Below are 22628 nucleotides of genomic sequence, written 5' to 3'. Positions count from 1 at the left end.
TATTGCTGGGCTCCAAGAAATTCTCGGTTATTCAGATCCATCAAATTCTTAATTCTGACTTGCCTGGCGAACTCAAGAAGCATGACGCTAAGAGGCAGCAGAGATTGGGCACAGAGGATCTCTGTTTTTATTGCTCCTTAGAATTTGGTCACACTGTATTGTGTTCCTTGGGTCTACAGGTGCAGCGCTATAAAATGATCTTTGGTTTATATGTTACCCCCGCAAAGATTGGCAAGTGGAGTTCTACAGAGGGAATCTGCTGTTTTCGATGTCATGTAAGGGAGTCTGACTTGTTACATATTTTTTCTCCTTGCCCCAGGTTGGACCGTCTTAAGACTGAAGTCTCCAAATTTATGGTGGGCATCTTACATTTAGATATAAATCTAATCCCTTAAATTATGCTTTTGGGGGTTGTGGACGGAACTGGGACTGTTGGGGGGAACTTCCAATATTCATTGCTATGGAAGCCTTATGCATTTGTATTGCTGCAGCTTGGCTTGATCCTCAGCCTTCCACTTTCAACCAATGGCAAGGGTGATTTTTCTCTGTAGTTAACATGGAATGGCACTTTATGTGCATAGGGGAAGGAAGGCTTAGTGGAAGGTAAAAAAGATGTGGGGACCACTTTTAGATTGGGTGCAACATCAAACTCAATAATGTAGGATCATCTTGGTGTTCTTAGATCTTTCTTTGAGAGGATACAGAGCTGGCATTTGTGCTGTTAGACTGTGGCTTCCGGCACTCGAAGCACACTATGCACTTTAGTATTGTTGATTGCTTTTATACTGGAGAAACGTTGGTTATTAGCTAAATGGCGGTTATAGCAGGATAAGGGCTCAAGTTTGTTGTTTGCTTTAACTCATTAATCCAAATCGGGCTACTTTATAGTAAGTTAACAGGGCAATGATTGATTCAAGCACCTATAGATTGTATTCTGATTGTTTTTGTTCCTTTGCACCACCTATTAAGGCCCTCATCATGGACACAGCGGTAAACACTGCTCCGGCGGAGGTGGCGGTACAACCGCCAACAGTCGGGCGGTCTGGACCGCCAAATTATGAAACACCTTAAAAACAGGCAGCCTGAAAGCCACTCACCGCCAGCAGAGGAGTGTTGACAATGATGGCAGAGCCCGCCCACAGGTCGACGGAAAGGCCCTACCCACCCATCAAATAATGAAGCACTAGACTGCCGTCAGTTCCAGGGCGGGAACCACAGCCACGCAAAGCCAGGCAGAAACAAACCAAATAAAAGGAAACACTCGCCGGAGGCACAAACAACATGCCAAAGCAGAAATGGATAGAGAGTGGCAGATCATGCCAGCCCTGCTCCTTGCCATATACCTCCACGACTGAGACCGCCAACGAAGACGATGACCCTAAGTACCGCAACCTACTAAACAAGGGAAGAAAGGGCACAGTTACATACCTACCCACTCCACCCACCCCGCATCGCACCCACAACTCTTCACAACAGCACAAGCCATACACCCCATGGCAAAAGGTACTTACCCGACACAAGGCAAATTCAACCTGCCCAAAGTACACAAGTGCCCAGCACCCCCATCCAAAGAAATGATGAACCACAGATCCAAAGTGTGCCATAAACAACACTGGCGACACGATTTTTAATTCAGCTCAATGAGCAACATAAGTGCAACATAAGGCCAATGGGCAGTTCACATTTCGTAGTCCGATGGGCCAAATTGGCCCCAACTTGACTCTGACAAGTGCGAAGGTACTCCACCTCATAGGGGCAACAATGGGGCATCCAGGCACCTCAGGCAATAGGGGCAGGGGGGCGGTGGGGGTGGAGCCTTACAACTGGGTAGGGTAGGCTTGTCCTTACGTTTTGGAGGTGGAGGGGGCTTGGATCTGGACCTTGAAGCAGCTGGAGCGTACTTGGCCTGAGGTGCGGCAGATCTTCCAAGGCCAGCGCGGGGTGTCTTGCTCACAGTGGAGGTAGCACATGAATGGGAAGGGCAGATGGGGGCTGTGACTTGGGAGGAGTGGACAGGGCAAGGAGGTGGGCACGTTAAGGGATGAGACGGGGTGGGCCAGTGGGTTTGAATAGGTCAACACAGGATAGGAAATGTTTTTTAGGGGCAATTGGGGTGGACCTGGAGGAAGGCGTGGCAGTGGAGGTAGAAGGAGTGGTTGTGACAGGTGTAGCTGTGCGTAACGTGGCTGCAGGTGACTGGACAGTATGCTGAGGTGTGGTGGATGTGTGATGGGTCGGTGTTTTGGTGCGTTTGAGTGTCTTGGGAGGAGAGGGGTGGACACAGTGGGACAAGGCAGGCGGCAGTGTAAATGTATGTTGTCTGTGTGTCTGCAAGTTTGGTGAGTGTGCTGCACGTGTCAACTGAAGTCGTTGTGGTGAGTGCAGGTGTGGTGTCTGGGGTGCATGAATTGATGTCTGATTTTGTGGTGACTGCAAGAATGGGGTCAGCAACACTGAATGAAAGTGCAGTGCCTGTAGGTGTGCATGTTGAGAGGACAAACAGAGAGGCAGAAGATGCGGACACACCGGGGGAAGTGGATGTTGGTGTGTGTGCCTGTGTATGTTGGCTTTTTGTGTGCCTGTTATGGGAAGTGTGGTACTTGTATTTTGAAGTGTGCTTCTTGTGTGTTGAGGTGTGTGCCTGCATGTAAGAATGTGTGCTTTTGACGGGTGAAGGGAGTGGGGTGCTGGAAGGGGTAGAGGTGAGTAGAGGTGGTTGGAGGGGGGACGGAATGACCAGGGACACTGGCTGCCATCAAAGAGGAGGCCAGAGCCTGAAAAGATCTCTGTAGGCCAGACACAGTACCGTGAATGCCATCCAGGTAGGCATTGGTCTGCTGCACCTCTGATGCTAGCCCCTGGATGGCATTGACAATGGTTGTCTGCCCTACAGAGATGGTTCTCAGGAGGTAAATAGCCTCCTCAGTGAGGGCAGCAGGGCTGACTGGGGCAGGGAAGGAGGTGCCTGGGGTGAAGGAGACGCCTACCCTTCTGGGTGAGCAGTCACAGGCAACTCAGTGGGGAGCAAATGGGAGGGCGGTGATGGTATAAGGGGGCCGAAGATGACACATAATGGGTGGGCCCATTAGGATCCGCCACCGCCAGGGAGCTCCCATCAGAGAAGGTATCAGAGTCACTATCTCCAGTGGTAGTTGCCTCCCCATGGTACTCTCCTCGCCCTCCAACCCACTGGTCCCCTTGGCATCGGACGACTCTGTCTCCATGGAACCATGGGCCGCTGCATCCCCACTCGCCAGTGCCTCAGCTCCCTCGCCAGATGATGCTGATGTACACAGACAACACAAGAGAACAGGGATGGGGAGACAAAACAGGAGAGACAATTGTAAATAGCTGAATGGAGGTACACAAGTGGTTCACACATATACCCACCCTGCAAATTTTACACCAGGCAGCACCTACCACTATACACATGGCTATGCCCCTGACTAGTGGCCACAACCCTGCTCTACAGCCATTCCCCACAGCACGATGGACCTGAAGAACTGCAGACCATACCTTTACAACCCTACTCCCCACGGGGGCCATTATGTAGAATGACATCAGTCAGAGTCCCTGCCACTAGACAGCATACATACCACTGCACATTCACACATCCATCAATGAGCCATACTATGGTTTCTCTACTCACCCCCTTGTGACTGCTGTGCAGCCTTCAACCCCCCATACAGCTGGCTATACGTCCACTATGAGACGGACGTTTACAATAGCATAACAGCACACACACGCAGCATGACAGGAACCCAGGACTATACAGTGTCAAACGTGCACACATGTTTACAACCATCTACCACCATTACACGCATCCAAGCCCCCCAATCCTCCTACTCACCTGTACCTCTGGTCGACAGTAGAACTTGGCGTATAGGGGCAGCACCCCATCCACAAGCTTTTCCAATTCCTCGCTGGTGAAGGCTGGGGCCCTTTCCCCTGCCACATGTGCCATTTCCATGACCAGAGGCAGGACACAGCAGCACACTCAGTGGAGTACCTGCATGCAGATCGAGGAGTCAAGTAAAGTTATGGTGACGAGTTAGCATCCGCACCGCGGCGGTGTGCACCGTCACCACCGGGGACGATTATGATACGCAAAAAATTCCCATTGACAACCAAGTTAACCAATGAATGGTGCCACGTCGGTGAACACCGCCTTACGCTATTAGGTCAACCGCTAGCGGTATGAGGTCACTTCCACTACAACATTTCTGGATTACAGGGGGCAGACATTTTGGCCTTTACTACGCAGTAGTTAAATCCTCATCTGCCCCGTGCAGACCCCCATGCAGGCCCTATTGTCCCCAAAACCCCATAGGCATGAACAAATATACATTTACTCACCACAACAGTCCTGATGTATTATTGAGGACATGTTTCTCCAGTTTCACACCTACTATGCATATGTGTCGTCGACTTGTATGCCAGCTGTCCTGAATAGGAAACATTGTGGGCAGATGTATGTGTGTTCTTCACATGTGTTCTATAATTCTCCTAGGTACAGACCCTTGTGGCGAGGGATTGCCCCATAGGTGTACAGACCGCTTGTTGATTTGAGGACCATGTTGGAGCGTCACAACATTATCACTTACAGACTCACTCGTGCTACTAATCATGAACTTTCTGCATTACTGGATCCAGCACTGAGACCGGCTAATCGGAATCAGCATGCCATCTCTACTGAAGTGCAGGTGCTCTCTGCACTCCATTTCCTGACCACGGGCTCATTTTAAGTGACAGTGGGCCTGGGTGCAGGTTTTTCACAGCCCATGTTTAGCATTATACTGTCCAGATTCCTGAATGCATTTGTACAACACCTGAAGTCCTGTGTGAGGTTTCCCCAAAGTGCTGACCTCCCTGCCATCAAGTCGGACTTCTATGCTCTTGCCAACATTCCCCATGTGATAGGTGCCATTGATGGAACCCACATTGCTCTCATCCCCCCGAAGAGTCAATGAACAGGTGTGCAGATACAGGAAGAACTTTCACTCCATGAACATTCAATTGGTGTGTACTGCAGACCAGTACATCTCACATGTGAATGCCATGTTCCCTGGATCAGTCCATGATTCCTTTGTGCTAAGGAACACAGTAGTGTGCCACACAAGATGGAACAACTACAAGGGGACAGAGGATGGATCATATGTAAGTGTGTCTAACACTTTTTGGCACATAGCATACAGCCAGGCTGTCTGCCACTGAGGGTTGTCAGTGGCAGTCCTGTTTTGCACCCTTTTTTAGGTGATTCTGGCTACCCCAACAGGCATTAGCTCCTGACACCAGTGAGGAATCCTAGGACAGATGCAGAGAGGAATTACAATGAGGCCCCTGGACGGACTAGGAGAGTGATAGAGCACACAATAGGTCTCCTGAAGGCTTGATTCCATTGCCTCCATATCTTTGGGGGATCCCTGGCCTATGAGCCTGAAAAGGTGTGTAGAATAGTGGTGGCCTGCTGCATGCTGCACAACGTGGCTGTGAGGAACTCTATCCCCCTCTTGGAGGAGGTGGGTGCTGTATGTCCAGACCAGCTTTCTCAGGGAGGGGATGAGAGTGATGGTGATGATGAGGAGATGGGAAGATGTACATTCTAGGAACCAACTGATACAACTTTACTTCCAGTAACTATGTGGGACTATTCGATGATGTTGCTGTCTGTGCAGCATACTGTCAGTGTGCCTTTTCCACTATGGGGGTGTTGGGTCTATAGACATTCTCACTGTGACCAGGTTTCCATGGGTCATGTAACATTATGGTCAAATTGTTTGACAATTCTGATGGCACAACCACATGTTATTCAAAGGGTGCAGTTCCTGCTACTCAGATAAGAATAAATGATTTCTAAGACCATTGCATCCACACTTCCATTTGTTTCAACATAATAGGGGGAATTGACAGGTGTTTAATTTGGTGCAGGGATTACATCGTGCAATTTAGAGTGATGGGAGTGGGCTACTGGTGGATGTCCAATATGGCTACATGGTTGCAGCATTTGTTGGCAGTGGTGGTATGTCCATCTATCATTTCCAGTTTTTGGGGTTGTTTTTACACGTGTGGACAATGGTTCAGTGGCACACTTGGAGGACAGTTCTTGCCAGAGTCACTTCTTTGAGGTGGTCTTGGTCTTGGCAGTAGTTCCTGTGCCCTATCTGGACCTGAGGGACAGTTTGGGTGCATGTTGTTGGCCTGTACGGGTTGAGATGCAGGTCTCCTGTGTGTTCTGAGATGGTGGCACAAGTCCAGTTGCTGCTGCTGATGTTGTTGGCCGGTCTATATCTTAGCCTGTAGTAGGGGCTTCCTGGTCTGTGGGGCCCTCAGGCTGGGTTGGGAAAAGGTGCAGCAGCGCACCTGCTATGGTGGCCATGGTGGCATTGCGCAGTTTCCACTGCTCCATGGCCTCTTGGTGGTGTGCTACCTGCATCCTTTGACTCTGCTCCAGGGTGGAAACTATCTGGGCCAATCTGTCCTGGGTATGGTGGTGTGCTCCCAGGACCTCAAATATCATGTCCTTGGCTGCAGCATCCATCCTGTAGCCTCCTCCCTGGGCCACTGATGCTCTCCCACTGGGCCTGACCCCTTGTGCCTGTGTCCCCTGCACAGGTCTGGCGTACCACTTGTTACTGGGGTCATTGTCTTCCTGCCTGTTGGTAGGGAGTGACTGTGGCCTCTGTCCATGTGTTCCACCAGTCTGTGTCCTGGATACGCAGGTGTGGGGACGGTTGCCCTGGGCTGATGTTGATGGCTGGGTGGTAGGGGTGTCAGTGGTGTCCTGGGTGGGGCTGCTGGATAGTGACAGTCCAGGATTGCATGAGGGGCCAGGGTGTTCGTCACTGTCCAGGGTTCCCTCTCCAGTGTCCTGGGTGGTGCCTCTGTCTCCATGTGGGACACTGGCACTCCTTATCCTGTCCGTGAGGGTGGCATGGGTGGTGGTGCCTGCTGGGGGATTGGACATGTCTGTTACAATTGCATGATCGGATGGGGTGCACAGGGCTGGGCTGTTTTGTGCAGGGTTTACACTTTGGGGCCATGCATGGTGCCTTTGTGAGGTTTGCATTGCATTTTGCTTAGGATGTGGAGGTGCATTGTGGGTGGTGTAGTGCCTTTGTGGTTCCTTGCAGGGGTAGGTGGCTGTGCACAGGGGGGGATGTGGGCCTGTTAGTGGGTTTGTGGGCATGCAGGGTGACTAGGTGTTTTGAATGTGGGCTGGGTGGGGTAGTGGTCCTTGTGGATGTTGGAGGGGAGGGGTGGTGCATGCATTACAGGTGTGAAGGTTATGGGTAATTGTAGACGACTTACCCAAGTCCATTCCTCCAGTGAGTCCAGTGAGGCCCTTAGGGTGTGGACGGCTAGTACATTTCCTCCCAGTCAGTGTAGTCGGGTGGTGTTGGTGGAGGTCCTCCCCCAGTCTTCTGGACTGCAATTTTGCGCCAGGATGCCATAGACCTCACCTTCCAGCGCAGGTCGTTCCATCTCTTGTGGATGATGTCCCTCATGTGTGGATGGTGCCCCACTGCATTGACCTTGTTCACTATTGTCTGCCACAGGCCCATCTTCCTGGCGATGGGTGTGTGTTGGACTTGTGCCCCGAATATTTGTGGCTTCACCTTCAGTATCTCATCCACCATGCTTCTAAGCTCCCTTTCTGTGAAGCGTGGGTGTTTAGGGGGGTGCCATTGTGTGTGTTGTGAGTGGTGTGTTGTGTGGATCTAGGTGAGGGTGCTCTTGTGTGGTTAGGTGTATGTATCGCGTATTGTGGCATTCAGTGTCTACTTCTGGAGTTCTCTGTATCAGTTGTCGGAATGTCATTGCAAAGGATTGTGGGGTGTGTCTGTGAGGGTTTTATAGTGTTGTGGATGTGTGTCAGGTATGTGGGTTTCAGACTTGCCAATGTGTGCAGTTCTTACTGTTGGGTCCCATTGCTGGCCGTGGCGGTCTATACCGACAATGGTCGTTCGGCTTCCACTGACCGCTGCGGTGATTTGTGCATCATTATTTGGAGGGCAGGAAGTTTGTGTGCTCGGCGGTGGCGGGGTGGGAGGTCCTGCATTTCCACCGACAAGGTCCTGGCGGTGACTGGGATTTTTGGGGCAGATTCTTTATATGGCGGGTTTCTGTTCATGGCCAATGGCGGTCTTCTGTTTACGGTCACCACGGCGGCTGACGGTGTTTACCGCCATGTTCATAATGACCGTCAAAGTCTCTTTTGCACTTTATTTATCACTGTGGCATAACTATAGCTTTTTTAACAAAAACAGCATTAATAGAAATGGATAAAAAAAGAGTACAGGGACTGCTGTTCGAGCATAAGTGAGGTCAAGGTAATTGTATAACTTGGTGCAAATACAGTGAATCTGTTAGATGATTAAATAACACAATTATACTTATGTCCCAAAAAGTATGGGAAAGCATTGTATTTAATGAACATGTACTAAAATGTCTGCATGACAAAGTGCTGGAGCATAAATGTACAGCAATAGTGCACATAAGAAGCACCTACGATAGAGTGTTTCCCTAGATCACTGCTATTAGACCTTGCAGCCTTTGGTGTGGTCTTCCCTCATATGTTTTGCCTTTTCCCCTTTAGTTTGGTGAAATACATTGGCCTTAGGACTCTGCATACTTTACCACTGCTAACCAGTGCTAATGTGCTTGTGCTTATTCTTCTAAATATGATAACATTGGCTAACACCTAAATGGAACATTTCATTTACTTTTGAATTCCCTAGTAAAGTGGTACTACTTGTACCGAGGGTCTGTAACGTAAATTCTGCTAGTGGGCCTGCAGCACTTTTAGTACTACCCACTTAAGTATCCAATTAAAGCATGTCTCAGGTCAGCCATTGCAGTTTTAAACTGCCTGTTCAACCTGGCAAATTAAACCTTTTGCCAGGCCTAAACCTCCCTTTATAATAAATATATGCCATCCCTAAGGTAGGCTTTAAACAGCCCATAGGGCAGGTAGCATTGCATTTAAAACATTGTGCATGTACTTTTAAGTTTTATATGTCCTAGAAATGAAACACTCCTAAATTAGTTTTTCACTACTGTGAGGCTTACCATGCCCCTTAGTTAACTGTTGACTGGGAACAGGAAAAAATGTAATGTTTCATCTCAAAAGAATTGTGATTCAAAAATCAGCTTTAATGATCGGTGTTGGACCTGGCCATTTTACAGTGTCATTCCCCAGACTTTTTGCCTTTTTCTTCCTTATTTTCTGACCCTTGTTGGCTGACGTTATGACTCTGAGCACTTTTTCACTGCTAATCAGTGCTAAAGTGCATGTGCTCTCGCTAGTAAACTTGGTATGATTGCCTTAAACCTAATTGGCATATTTAATTCACCTATAAGTCCCTTGTAAAGTGGTATCCCGATACCCAGGGCTTGTAAATTAAATGATACTAGTGGGCCTGCAGCGCTGCTTGCGCCAGCCACTGACGTAGCCTTTCAAACCTGTCTCAGTCCTACTAGCACAGGGCCTGTGTGTGCAGCTTTCTGCCACAGGGACCTGGCATCTAAATTTACTTGCCAAGCCCGGACCTCCAATTTTACTACATGTACGTCACCCCTAAGGAACATCCTAGTTAGACCTATGGGCAGGGTGCCATGTGTGTAGAAGGCAGGACATGTGCCTTGTAATGTGGCCTGTCCTGGTAGTGACAAACAGCCTATTTGGTTTCTCTGTGCTGTGAGTGCTGCCTTCTCATAGTATTGCATTGGAAATGCCCTGCCTTATGTGTAAGGGGTATTGTCTAATTTATGAGGGGTAGCGTAAGCATGTTTGGTATGGTTGTAATGGCGGTAAGAAATGTTGCTTACTGGTGCAGGTGTAGTTTTTATTGCTATTACAGAAATGGCTCTTCTAGAAAGTGAGCATGTCCATGTGCTTATGACTCTGGTAATTTGCAGCTTGACTCCAATCCAGTGACAGTTGGGCTTTGTGCATATTTTTCAGACAGTCTGTACAGAGGAAGGGTGGAAGTGTCACAGAGGTGCATCTACATATTGTATGGTCTTCTTGGGCTGAGAGAAGGGAGAGGGAGAGGCGGGCACACCTGCATTTGTAAAGGCTGTGCCCTGGCCTCACACAATAGGGTTGTTTACCCCCAACTGATGTTTGGAGCCTGTGCTGCAGGAGAGAGGAGGCACTCGCAGAACCAGTTGTAACTGGTTGAAACCCCCTCCCCTCCTCATTGTAAAACATACTGTAAACTGAGTATACGTACAGGGGATTTTTCCCCACAATTTGGACATGAAGACCTGAAGGGACTTACTTGGAACTGGACACAGGATGCTGCTGAATAGGACTCACCAGGACCACCTTGGAGTGCTGCTGCTGTACTGACCTGTGACCTGCCTGGCCACTAGGATGAACTGCCATCACCTGCACCCCTTGTGCTGACCTGTTGTTGGACCTGCTAGCCCTGTGCTTCCACCCCTCTCTTGTCTCCAGGGGCAGGGTGCTGTGGGGCGAGCTCGCTCTCAGGACCATCCCCGGGGCTCAAGCACTCACCTGCTTTGGTACCTGCATGCTGCAGTGTGCCGGACCGGCTCACTGTTTGGATCCTAAGCCAGGCGAGGGACATAAGCCTCATCTGAAGCTCCCCCACCTCACCGGGCCCCACATGTCGTTTGGGGTCTTGTTTGCCCCCCACACTTTCGCGGAAGGGCCGATTGAGGCCCAGGGGGAGACCCTCAGATGACAGGGGCCCCTGGAGGGGCCTGATACCAGACCTTGAAGGGTGGGCGGGGTGGAAGCTTCATCAGAGGCTAGTTCTTGGGTATTGTGGTGCCCCCCTCCCTTGTGGGAGGGCCAGTGGAGGCCCAGGCAGGCCCCCAGAGATCACAGACCCCAGGAGGGGCCCATTATAAAACCTCAGGGAGGGTGCCGACCTCCCCTCTCTCCCCAGGATCAAAGCGTTGCCCCCGTGTAGCACACATGAGCACCGGGGGCCCCCCTTCATCTTCTAGGCACTCAGAGTGCCCCTTTTTCATCATATAAACAGGTGCTTTTGGGGATATATCCATTCTGGCATGAACCTTGTGGGGGTTATATGTTCTCTACCTATTTTTATGATGTTGCATATGTGTGCTAATGTTCCTTTTATGGGCATGACATACTGATATGTACTTTATGACTTGCCATATGTTCTCTAATGTTCCTTTTATGGATATTTATGATGTGTTTATGACAAGTACATATATTTCTTTATTGTGATTCCTGACTACTGGTTATGTTGCAGAATCCTGAGTACTTACGTGTTCTAATGTGACAACTGCTTATTCTTGCAGAGTATTAGTAACTTGTGTAACATTCTGACAACTGCTAATGTAGCAGGGTATATTTAATGTTTGGTCTAATTATGTTTTGTGCAATACAGTTTATTTTTACATAGCTCAGAGTTGTGTTTACATTGTGGTGTACATATTGCGTCACATGTGTTGTGCAAATGTTTTGCATATTGCCTCCGGGTTAGGCCTGACTGCTTATGCCAAGCTACCAAGGGAGTGAGCAGGGGTTACCTTGGACGTGTAACTCCCTTGCCCTGACTAGAGTGGGTGGGTTCTGCCTGGCTTAGGTGCATACCCTAGCCAACCAGAAACCCCATTTCTCACAATCGGATTTTCAGTCACAATTCTGAAAATGCCACTTTCAGAAAGTTGGCATTTTCCTGTCCTCACCATTTGGTGCTTGCAGCCTGTATCCTCGTCACATGACTGTGATTAGTGTGGCATTTGGCCTTTGTGTATTCCTCCTAGAGCGTGAGACAAATGGGAACTAGGTACTGATAGGGTCGTCGATTGGGCCAGGATGTGTGGGGCAGAAATGTTCCCTGCTCCAATTAAATTTTAAAGGGGGTGCCTCCAGGACACTCACAAAGAACTTCAAACAAGTCCACTGTTGCCCTAGTCCACTTCGAACCTATGTAAGGGAAGGGGAAGGTGTTCAGAAACCAGAGGCAGAAGGGCCTAGAGGTTTCTCCCACTTCAAAGGCTGGTACCAGGTATACATATTGCACCTTCATACCAACTATTTAGTTCATTCGTGGACCTGAGCTGGACCCCCAGAAGGACTGCCTTTTATTTCAGAGGACTGCCCTGCTGCTTGCAGTCAGCTTTGTACTTTAACGGACTGGCCTGCTACTACTAGAGGACCGCCTTACTGCTTGATCCTAGGACTAACAGAGTAACTCCAAGGGCTTGTTGGCTGACCTCCGGTTCTGAGCCTCAGGGACACAAAAGCTATGCCAACCTTAAACCCATACCTACATCCTGTCTGAAGTGAATCCTGCCCTCCAAGTGCCCACCCAGTCCTAGACCCTTGGAAATTGTGTTACAGGTATCCAACAGCCAAAAACCAAAACTTGGCACTTAAAAATAATTCTACTAAAAAGCAGGCTGAGAAACAACAGGTGACCAGGACCTAATTGCTCGCTGATCGGCCTATGGTGTATCGCCAATCAGCCTGTTGTCACAGTAGCTCCCAGTATGTTGTTCACACAGCAGCAAATCTTGTTCAGTAACTCCTCTTTGGACGGGTATTCAGCATCGTGGAGCCCTCATTGACTGCAGCCTGCTGCTTCACACACTGGGCATTTTCAACTTTTAAAAAAGTGGCAAACTTCTAGCACAGAAGTCTTCATCAGCACTTTGACCAGTGGCTCACAGAACTGTGCTTCATCACATTCAGCCATAACATTTTAGTTTGCCCTGGACGTGCGGAACCAGATGACTGTGCTTGGCTCTTTGATCTCCTAGGTGCTATTTTTCACTAAAAACTTTAAACATTCATAACTGCTGTTCTACTGTTAGGATTTAATTCTTTTTGGTGTCCAATTACTTGTTAAAATTGACTCTATTTGTCTAAACTAGTGTGGAATGTTTCTTGTATTTTGTTTTCACTTCATTACTGCTTGTGTGCTGTATAAACACTTAACAAATTGCCTCTGAGTTAAGTCTGACTACTTTTGTGTCAAGTAACCAGAGGGCTAGCACAGATTGATTTAGTGACTTTTGACGTTTACCCTGACAGGGATTGTGGTTGTTGCTTTAGAAGGGTCTTCACCACTCCTCAATCAAAAGTAAAAGGTTGAATGCTGTAAGAAATTGGGGGTATAAGCATTGAGCACCAACTGCGGTCATCTGGGTGGAAGGTACAGAGGCACAAGTTAAGGCTATCCGCAATGGACCATTGAGTTGACTCACATGATGGCTTGAACATTTTTTTATTTTGAAAAAAAGAAAAAAACATTTTGGGATTTTCTTCTTCAAACTAAAAAAATCAGCAGGGTTGCATCATGCTAACGCAACCCTGCACCCAATAGCAATACCCATTTGTAGAAACCGCTGTGATGGTGGTTTCTGTCAATGCTTTATAAATGACTACCAGCTTGGCATTCATTTATGAATTTAGCAGGTGGTCCATCCACCCCGGGGTGGGAGTAATTTACTCTGTATCTTGGCAAAACAATAAACTATCCACCATAATATAAATCAACCCCTTAGTCTCCGAGTAGAAGTCAAAATTCCTCAGCAGGACAGGGCAGCAGGTTGAGTTCAAGGAGAGCTCAATATCATGGTTTACCTGTTGAAGAAGGCCTCAGTTAAGTTGTTGACTTTTGGTGCATTTCCTGGCGCGGTTTGAACTGTTCCATCATCAACCATTGTTCAGAAAGGTAAGACATTGTAGATGACATCCAGAGCCATACACAGAACAAGACAGAGCCAAGGAGATACTACTGGGGCAGGATCTGCTGCCAGGAGGTTGACTGAGGGAGTCAAAAACCTCATCTATACAATGCGGCAAAATCTGATTGCTACAGATAGCTGGCTTGAGGGAAAATTGAGGCAGATAATTGAACTATTAAAGGCCTAGAATGAATCACTGAGTGCCAAAATAAAAATAGTAGAGCCCAAAATCACTTACTGAAGAGGCATCTGCAACTTCAGACCTTCCAGACTTGGGAGGTGCATGCTCATTTTAAGTCTCTAGTGGCAGCACTGTTAAATTTAGCTAACTCATTCCGTAGGGGGTGAAAGAACTGCAACTTCAAATCTACCTACATCTCCCACTCATTTTATCATGGTCTCGTGGCTATTTTTTATTATATTTTTTGAATAATACTATGAACATATTTTTTTTGACAAACACAATATGTGTACGCCTGTTAATGTTACCTCTTTTTGTCCATGCTATAAAATGTTTTCAATTTGTACAATAAATAAAACATTGATATTTTTGAAGAAATTGTTTTAAAGCAAACACACATTTAAAATTCATTAATGATAATACCCACACATTAAAACTGGCATCTACAATTATGTAATTATTATTTTCATTTGACTAATGTATATATTTCTAAGGAATTAGTAACATATCCTCCTTGAAAAATATAAAATAAGGGAGACAAGACAAGGAAAGAAAAGTCAAAAGATTTACCAATCTAGCTACTGTGCTTAGAGAAAACACATAAAAAGACAACATTAAAGCATTCAGCTACATTTAATTATTATTATTAGTAATAATAATAATAATAATAATAATAATAATAATAATAATAATAATAATAATAATATTTTTCTGTGATCATTTTCCATTTTCATTGGAACCCATAGCACAAGTAGGGAGTAGGGAAGAGTACCACAAGTAAGAAGATTACGTAAATACTGAAGGCCAATGAAACCCCTAGACTAGTTAATAAAGGCAGGGTAGGATGGCAGAACACAAAAGCAAACACATTCCATTTAGGAACACAAGCCAGAAGGAGGGCCGAGCTGCCTGTCGGCAGTTCCATATCAGCCAAATAATTCATGTATTCAAGCCATTTCATATCTACCTCTGGAAGCTACCCAATTCATGATTATTATACTACCATTAAATTTAAACACAGCTGAGAACTGGGGGATGTTGAAAAACAAAGTATCCCATTGGCTAGCGTGCAAGGTTCTCAATACACCTAGTTTATGCAAAGATATGGTGAGGAGAGTAAAATGGCTTGGAATGTCAATAAAATCATATGAGGGCAACTGTATAGTTGTACATTTTTGCATGCCTGCTCTTGTCAAGGTGGTACTAACATCTTCATGTGCAACAAAAGCAAGAGATAATATTTCAAGATGGAAAATTGTAGCTGTTGCATTGAGATACTTTAATAGACCTGAACAATTTTTAGATGCTGAACCAAACAAACAACATAGCAGGATGAGAAGCAGCAGGAGATTGGAAAGTGTTACCTTATTTAACAGATTTTCCCTGTTGGGAGACTTGAAAGAAACTGACTGGCTTGGTGAGGCCACACTATCAATTTGTAATAGTAGGGCCATATTAAAAAATCAAGCAAAGAAAACCCAATTTATGGCCATGCATATACCAACAAATAGGGGCTGATTTAATAGCCTCTAGCGCCATCTTAACGACACATTAGCCTAAGTTTGTTACGTTAATGTGGTGCTAGATGTCCACAAATATCACACCCTATTTATAAAGTGCCTCAATGCATGCATTGCACCACTTTGTAAACCTTTGTGCTACATTATGTCTGTGCCAGGCATAATGTATGCAAAGGGGGCATTCCCCCGTGGGGGGAGGGTGAAAAATAGCACAAGAAAATCTAAGAGATTTCATTGCACTGTTTTTTTCAGCACTTGTAACGTGTGCTCAGGGAAGGCATTAAAAGGGAGCATGCCGTTGAATATAATGGGCCCCTATGTGCTCTGCAGGAGTACTGCCAAAATATTGGTGTTACTCCTGCACAGTAGATTTCACATTTACTATGAGTAAAGATAAAGCCAAAATCAATTTTCTTGATTTATGGATATGGAACAAAGGTGGCAACCTAGCGGTCAGCTTATATAAAAAACCCACAGATCGCAACACTCTGCTGCATTTTTCAAGTGGACATCCACGTTCACTTAAACAAAACTTACCTTTTGGTCAATTCCTAAGGATTAGGAGGAATTGTACGGAAAAAAATGATTATTTTGATAATGCAGATGTATTGATTAAGAAACTTATCGATAGAGGATACCCCAATAAATTGGTTAAAAATGCAGCCAAAAGAGCTTGGTTTATACCGAGAGAAACATTACTTGTCCCGAAAGAAAAAGCAAAAAAGGTTCCCCTTACATGCGTGATTACATTTAGCCCTAAGGCAAATAAAATTCGGTCGATAATCGAACGTAATTGGAAAATCATTAGTGAGTTGTGTATAGACAAACCACTATTTTCATTTAAGAAGGCACGCAGTTTGAGAGATCAATGGGTTAAGGCATCACAGACACAAATTGATAGAAAGAAAGATTTAAGAACTCTACTACAACTGCCAGCAATCCAAGGGCACTATAGATGTGGAAAATGTGTGGCATGTCAATTCACACAAGATACCAAAGAGGTTAAAATTAACGGTAGGATACATGCACAAAATGATTTTACTAATTGTAATACGAAAAATGTGATTTACTGTATTATGTGCCCATGTGGGAAAGCGTACATTGGACAGACTTCACAACCAATCAAAACCAGGATCCTTCAACATCGCTCCAGAATCAAATGTGGAGTCAAAGGAGCACCATTAGTCGAACATTTCCAGGAAATGATGCACACAGCAGAAGACATTTGGTGGACAGTACTATTGGCAATACAACCCAACGGATTACCAACAACAAAGAAATTATTAAGAATGGAAGCAAGATCGATTGAAAGATTTCAAACAGCTAGAACTGGATTAAATGACGATGATGAAATGTGGGCTCTAATTAAGTAAGATCTGGTACTTACCGTAAAAAGTGTGTAAACTGAGTTGGCACTTACAGTATGAGGATATTACATGCATAATAGTTTATATAACATCAGATACAATAGGTGACTCAGAGACCAATATATTTACTGTTCATTGCCTTCTGGTTTTCACCTATAATACTCTTCTAAAGATCACCATAGATAAAAAGCATGAAAAACGAAAGGGTACTTTAGCATAATGACATGAGATCACTAGGAATTTGAACAATAAGGGTGAGTGAAGTGATCAGTGAACAGCCTTTGCGCTTGCCCATTAGTTTTTGGCTTTTATTTTTTGGCTTCTGTTTGTGTTAATCTTTCTTTTACTTTCTTTAACTTTTTCTAATTTGGCCATAATTGATTTAAAAAAAAAAACATTTCCTTAGTTTAGGTGACATATAAGTGTTAAATGTTACTAATGATGTTATCAGATTAATTTAGTGGAGTTGTGTTTATTGGAGTTTACAATTACTGGCCTACACAATGGCAGAGGCAGGTTTATTCCCTGCGTTAAGATGGCCGCCGTATTTCCGACGGGCCTCACCATTAATTACATTACCCAGAATTCGACTCTTTTGAGTTACGATTGGCCGTATATACTTGAAACGTCAGCAAAGCGCTAGGGCGCGACGTTGCTTAGTTACAAATCTAACACGGAAGACGCGGCTCCAAACACACGCGCTGAAGCGATCGATTCGGTCTGTACGCGCCGAATACGGTAAGATGGCAGCGTTAGAGATTTTCCTAGTTTCGGTAGCCGTTGTGAGTCGTGAGAGAATTACAAGGACGGAGTGGATGTTGACTTGTATATTTGTTTCCTTACCAGGGAGATGATATAAACAGCAATCTTTCTGACTCCAGATTGGTGGCTCTAAGTAGTAGGGTCCATCGGTTAAGCTAATTGAAGAAGATATACAGAAGTCCTTTGGTCCATTTTGATCTTTATAATTAAGGTAAAGATATGCGGTTTCAATATTCTATATCTCTTATAGAGTATACACATTTTAAATAGAGTTTACATTTAAAAAAATCTACAAGCAGTGCAGTACAGTACCATAGCTAGTTACAAAATTACTATGAAACTATCGGATGAGTTTCTGAAGAGTAGAAGACGCTATTAAATTAAACTAAGACTGTTTTTAAATATATATAAGCTTTATTTAACACCAGATATCCTGTAGGCATGCACTATAATCTTGTTTTATTTGTCTTTTTTATTGATTTATTTATTACATGTACAGATGCATATTTGTAAGCATTCTTGTTGTTTTCTTTGATTTTTTTCTAGAATTTCATTTGCCCTTCTCCAGTCCTGATGAGGCCTTAAATCAGTAGGCCGAAAAGCGTTGACTTGTTGTATTGCAAGTGTATTGGGCTTGTTAAAGAATGGAATATATTGTAAAATCTTAAGTTGCACTATATCACACTTATGTGAAAGTAATGCACCTTGATAAGTGAGTGTACGTAAAAGCCCAGTTCTTTAGCTTTTAGAAGTGGATCACATGTGGAGTTATAACAGTGACCACCAGTCAAATACATAGGGCATTGTTTTCTTATATTGTTATATCTGTGATGAAGTCTATTGTGAATATTTTGTCTATTTTATGTGTACAGTTATTATTGTAGTGTATGTAAGTTTTACGTCTTCCCAGATCCTTTTTTGCTATTAAAAAATCGGTTGGAAATAAATTTGAGTAAGAAATAAACTCAGTAGCTACAGAATAGAGGTCTGTTCTTATCACTTAGGATTAAATTTGTCTCTACCTGCCATCTTTCTCTTTGTTGACGTTATATTTACCCTAGGCAGGGTAGAGTTATATGGTTCCCCTGTTATTGTGCAGAGTACATCAATAGCGTCAGGAATTCTGATGTCATTTCTCCCTACCCTGCGCCATGGTGCACCGTATTTTAAATATGGCGCACACGTGGTGGTGGTAAGGGGGCGCTAAAGGGCACAAGGAAGGTGGTGCCACTTTCCTTAAACCAGGCCCATAAAATGTTGAGTGAAACCGCACAGACCTTGTCCTCTTGGAACACTACAGGTCTGTTAAAGAAGGAACTTTCCTCACATTGGTCCTGACAATTGGCCACAACTCATATTGAGGGAAGCATTAAGCATTTTTCACTGGCCCTTACTGCCAGAGTTTTCATGGCACTGATGGGCAGGGAAAACAGACTTCGAATTCCATCCATCTAAATTAGGTAGGTGGAATGACAGGTCAGCCTCCAACAGCCCTTATTCCACAGGGCCGTCAAAGGGGATTAATCACAGCAGAGACAAAGTAGTCTCTGCTGTGATTAATCCTAAGGTCCGTCGGTACATACATTTGGCAGGTGGGCCACTTTCTTTGCGGTAATGATACTCTGTTGCTGTTACAGTAGAGTAACCTTACCAAAAAGAATTAAATCGGGCCCATAGACTTCCTACTAGCCCAAATGTATAGCAATTGAACTGCCAAAGTCCATTGTGGGCCAAATTGAGATCACACCCTTCCATTCGAGGTGGCAAGAGAAGTCAGGCAGGGTTGTATCCTTGTCTCATTTCATTAGTCCCTCTTTATTAATGTAGTGCATAGAGAGCTCCAGATATCATGCACAGAGTCTCCTAAAATAGGCACTTGGGCCCTCATTATGAACTTGGTGGTAAACACCGCTGACCACCATGGCGACGGTGACGAGAAGACCGCAAGTGGCGGTAGACTGCACACTGCTGAATAATGATGCCAAAAAGTCAAACCTTCAAAAATCCTGCAACCTCCACCCACCTCCGGGGACTACGACGGCAGTACACCCCACCCCACCAGCACCATGCAGACAAATCCTCAGCCCACCAAATAATGATGCACAAATCAGCTTGGCAGATAGTGAATACCGAACGACCACTGGCGGTACGCACCGCCACAGCCAGCAATGGGACCCACCAACAACAAATGCACACATTGGCAACTTTGAAACCCACACACCTGACACACATCCACAACACCATAAAACACTCACATGCACACCCCACAATCCTTTGCATCGCCAATAGCACAACAGATATTGACAACACAACACGGATACACTGAACCCAACATCACACAAGTCACACACACAAATACACCACCAAAATACATACATACATACCACAAACACCATCACAAGCCATACACACAACTACACGACAACACCCTCACCAATACACCCACAACACACACCATGGCACCCCCTAAGCACCCCCCTTTCACAGACAGGTAGCTAAGAACCATGGTGAACGAAATACTCAGGGACGAGCCACAGCTATTTGGGGCACAGGTGCAGCAGACACCCGTGGCCAGAAAGATGGAGCTATGACAGACGATTGTCAACAAAGTCAACGCAGTGGGAAACCATCCACGCACAAGGGATGACATTCAGAAGAGATGGAATGACCTGCGCGAGAAGGTTCAGTCAATGGCATCCAGGCACAACATCGCCATATAGAAGACCGGTGGTGGTTCCCCAATGACACCCCCCCGAATACACCAACTGGAAGGAGAAGGTCCTGGCTATTCTGCACCCAGAGAGCCTCACCGGACTCACTTGGGGACTGGACTCGGGTAAGTCAACTACAATACCTCAACAGTCACCACACTTGTAATGCATGTATCACCCCATCTCTCTCACTACCACCAGGACCCCATCCCATACCCAGTCCACAACACCCACATCCACCTTCCCTGCATGCCCACAATCCCACAAACAGACCGCCATCCAGCCCCCTGGGCACAGTTGCCTGCCTCAGCATATATTCCCAGTGGCACTACAGCACCCACAATGCACCTCCACCCCCCACATAAAATGCAACTAAATGTACACAAAGAAACATTGCATGCCACGACAGAGGAATATAACCATCAAATAGTGCAGAGCAGTGCTGCAATTGCTGAGAAAGTACCTGACAGCCACCTGTCTATTCCCCCACACACAGGCACCACCACACATGCCACTCAGACAGAGACGTTAACGAGTGCCAGCGCCCCACCTGAACACAGAGGCCCCACTCAGGAGAGTGCAGAGGGATGCCTTGAAATGGAGGAACTCCCTGCCCATCACACAGTCCTGGACCCTCACCCTCCAGCAGCCCTACCCAGGATACCACTGACACCCCTACCACTCAACCACCATCATCAGCTCTGGAAAAACGACCCAACACCACTGTCTCCCGGCCACGGACTGGCGGCCCACATGTACAGAGGCCAGAGTCTCTAACCATCAACAGGCAGGATGACGAAGGGCCAAGTGCAAGTGGGACTGCCAAACCTGTGCAGGGGACACAGGGGGCTAGGCCCAGTGGGAGGCAATCAGTGGCCCAGGGGGTGGCCAAAGGATGGATGCAGCAGCCCAGGAGGTGATATCTGAGGTCCTGGGAGTATACCACCATACCTACGACAGGATGGGCCAGATCCTGGCCACCTTGGAGCAGAATCAGAGGCTGCAGGTAGCACACCACCAGGAGGCCATGGAGCAATGTAAACAGCTCAATGCCACCATGGCCTCCATTGCAGGGATGCTGCAGCACCAGTACCACAGCCAGTCTGAGACCTCCACGTACCTACAAGCCCCGACCACTAGCCAGGACACTGCCCTGCCTACTACATCTGCAGCAGCTACTGGACTGGTGGCACTGCCAGAGGACACACAGGAAACCAGCACCCCTACCCCTGCAGCCCAGCTTCACCTTCACAAATGTCCCCTCAGTGCCAGATATGCCACTGAAACACCAGCAAAGACCAAGCCCAGTCCCAGGAAGTGACTCTGCCCTGAACTATCTTCCTTGTGTGCCACTGAGCTACCTTGTTGACATGCCACTGCCATCACACCATCTTCCAATGGCCACATGGACTAAAAGCCAGTGCTACCAACAACTGAGCATATGTACCTGAGTATGTATTTGCACCATGCGCCCACTCCCTTTCACTGTCCAAACACTTATGAATATTTTGCCATTCAATAAATACATCTATGCACTCAAATGGTATGCCCCTCGTCAATATGATATGAATTGTGAGTGTGTATGCATTAGACAGTTAAAATCATAATCAATCATTTATTGCAGGAGGGGATCCAACGGATTGTAGTGTCTGAAGTATGTCACACTGTACACAATATTGGGTTTCCTGGCACATGCACCCTCAATCATCAGTTAGCATTGTCACTGACAATAGACACCACATGAGTTATTATATGAGTCAGACTGAAACTATGCAGTGAATAAATCAGCATCATTGAACAGTAACTTAGAGTCACTGTAAGTATAGGTGGGTTAGCTGGGTCCTGGAGTTGAGATCTTCACGCTCTTCTTCCTCACCAACACTCTCATCCCCTCTCTGACGTTGTAGAGCTGGTTGTACAGTACCCTCCTCTTCCAGAAGGGGAATAGCTTTCCTCACAGCCAAGTTGTGAAGCATGCAGCAGGCCACCACTATCTTACACACCTTGTCAGGGACATAGCACAGGGATCCCCCAGAGAGATTGAGGCAACAAAAGCTAGCCTTCAAGAGACCTATGGTCCGCTCAATCACCCTCCTAGTATGTCCATGGGCCTCATTGTAGTTCCTCTCTGCATCTGTCCTGGGATTCCTCACAGCTGTCAGGAGCCATTAAAAGCTCGGGTAGCCAGAATCACCTGCAAAAGTGGGCATAAGAGGACTTGAACAAGGCACCACAGCAGCCACAACGGCGTGAGTACCAGCACTGTTGTGATACCACTTTGTTGTACTGCTGTACTGCTGTAGTATGTGTGCATTCAAGTGCCAGGCACTTGGAGGAGTGGGTTCCTGCAGCCCTGCCCCCTCCAAGTCCTTGGGATGGTGTAAGGGCT

Source organism: Pleurodeles waltl, chromosome 5, assembly GCF_031143425.1.
Source record: "Pleurodeles waltl isolate 20211129_DDA chromosome 5, aPleWal1.hap1.20221129, whole genome shotgun sequence".
NCBI lineage: Eukaryota > Metazoa > Chordata > Amphibia > Caudata > Salamandridae > Pleurodeles > Pleurodeles waltl.
Note: the sequence above shows the minus strand (reverse complement) of the source record.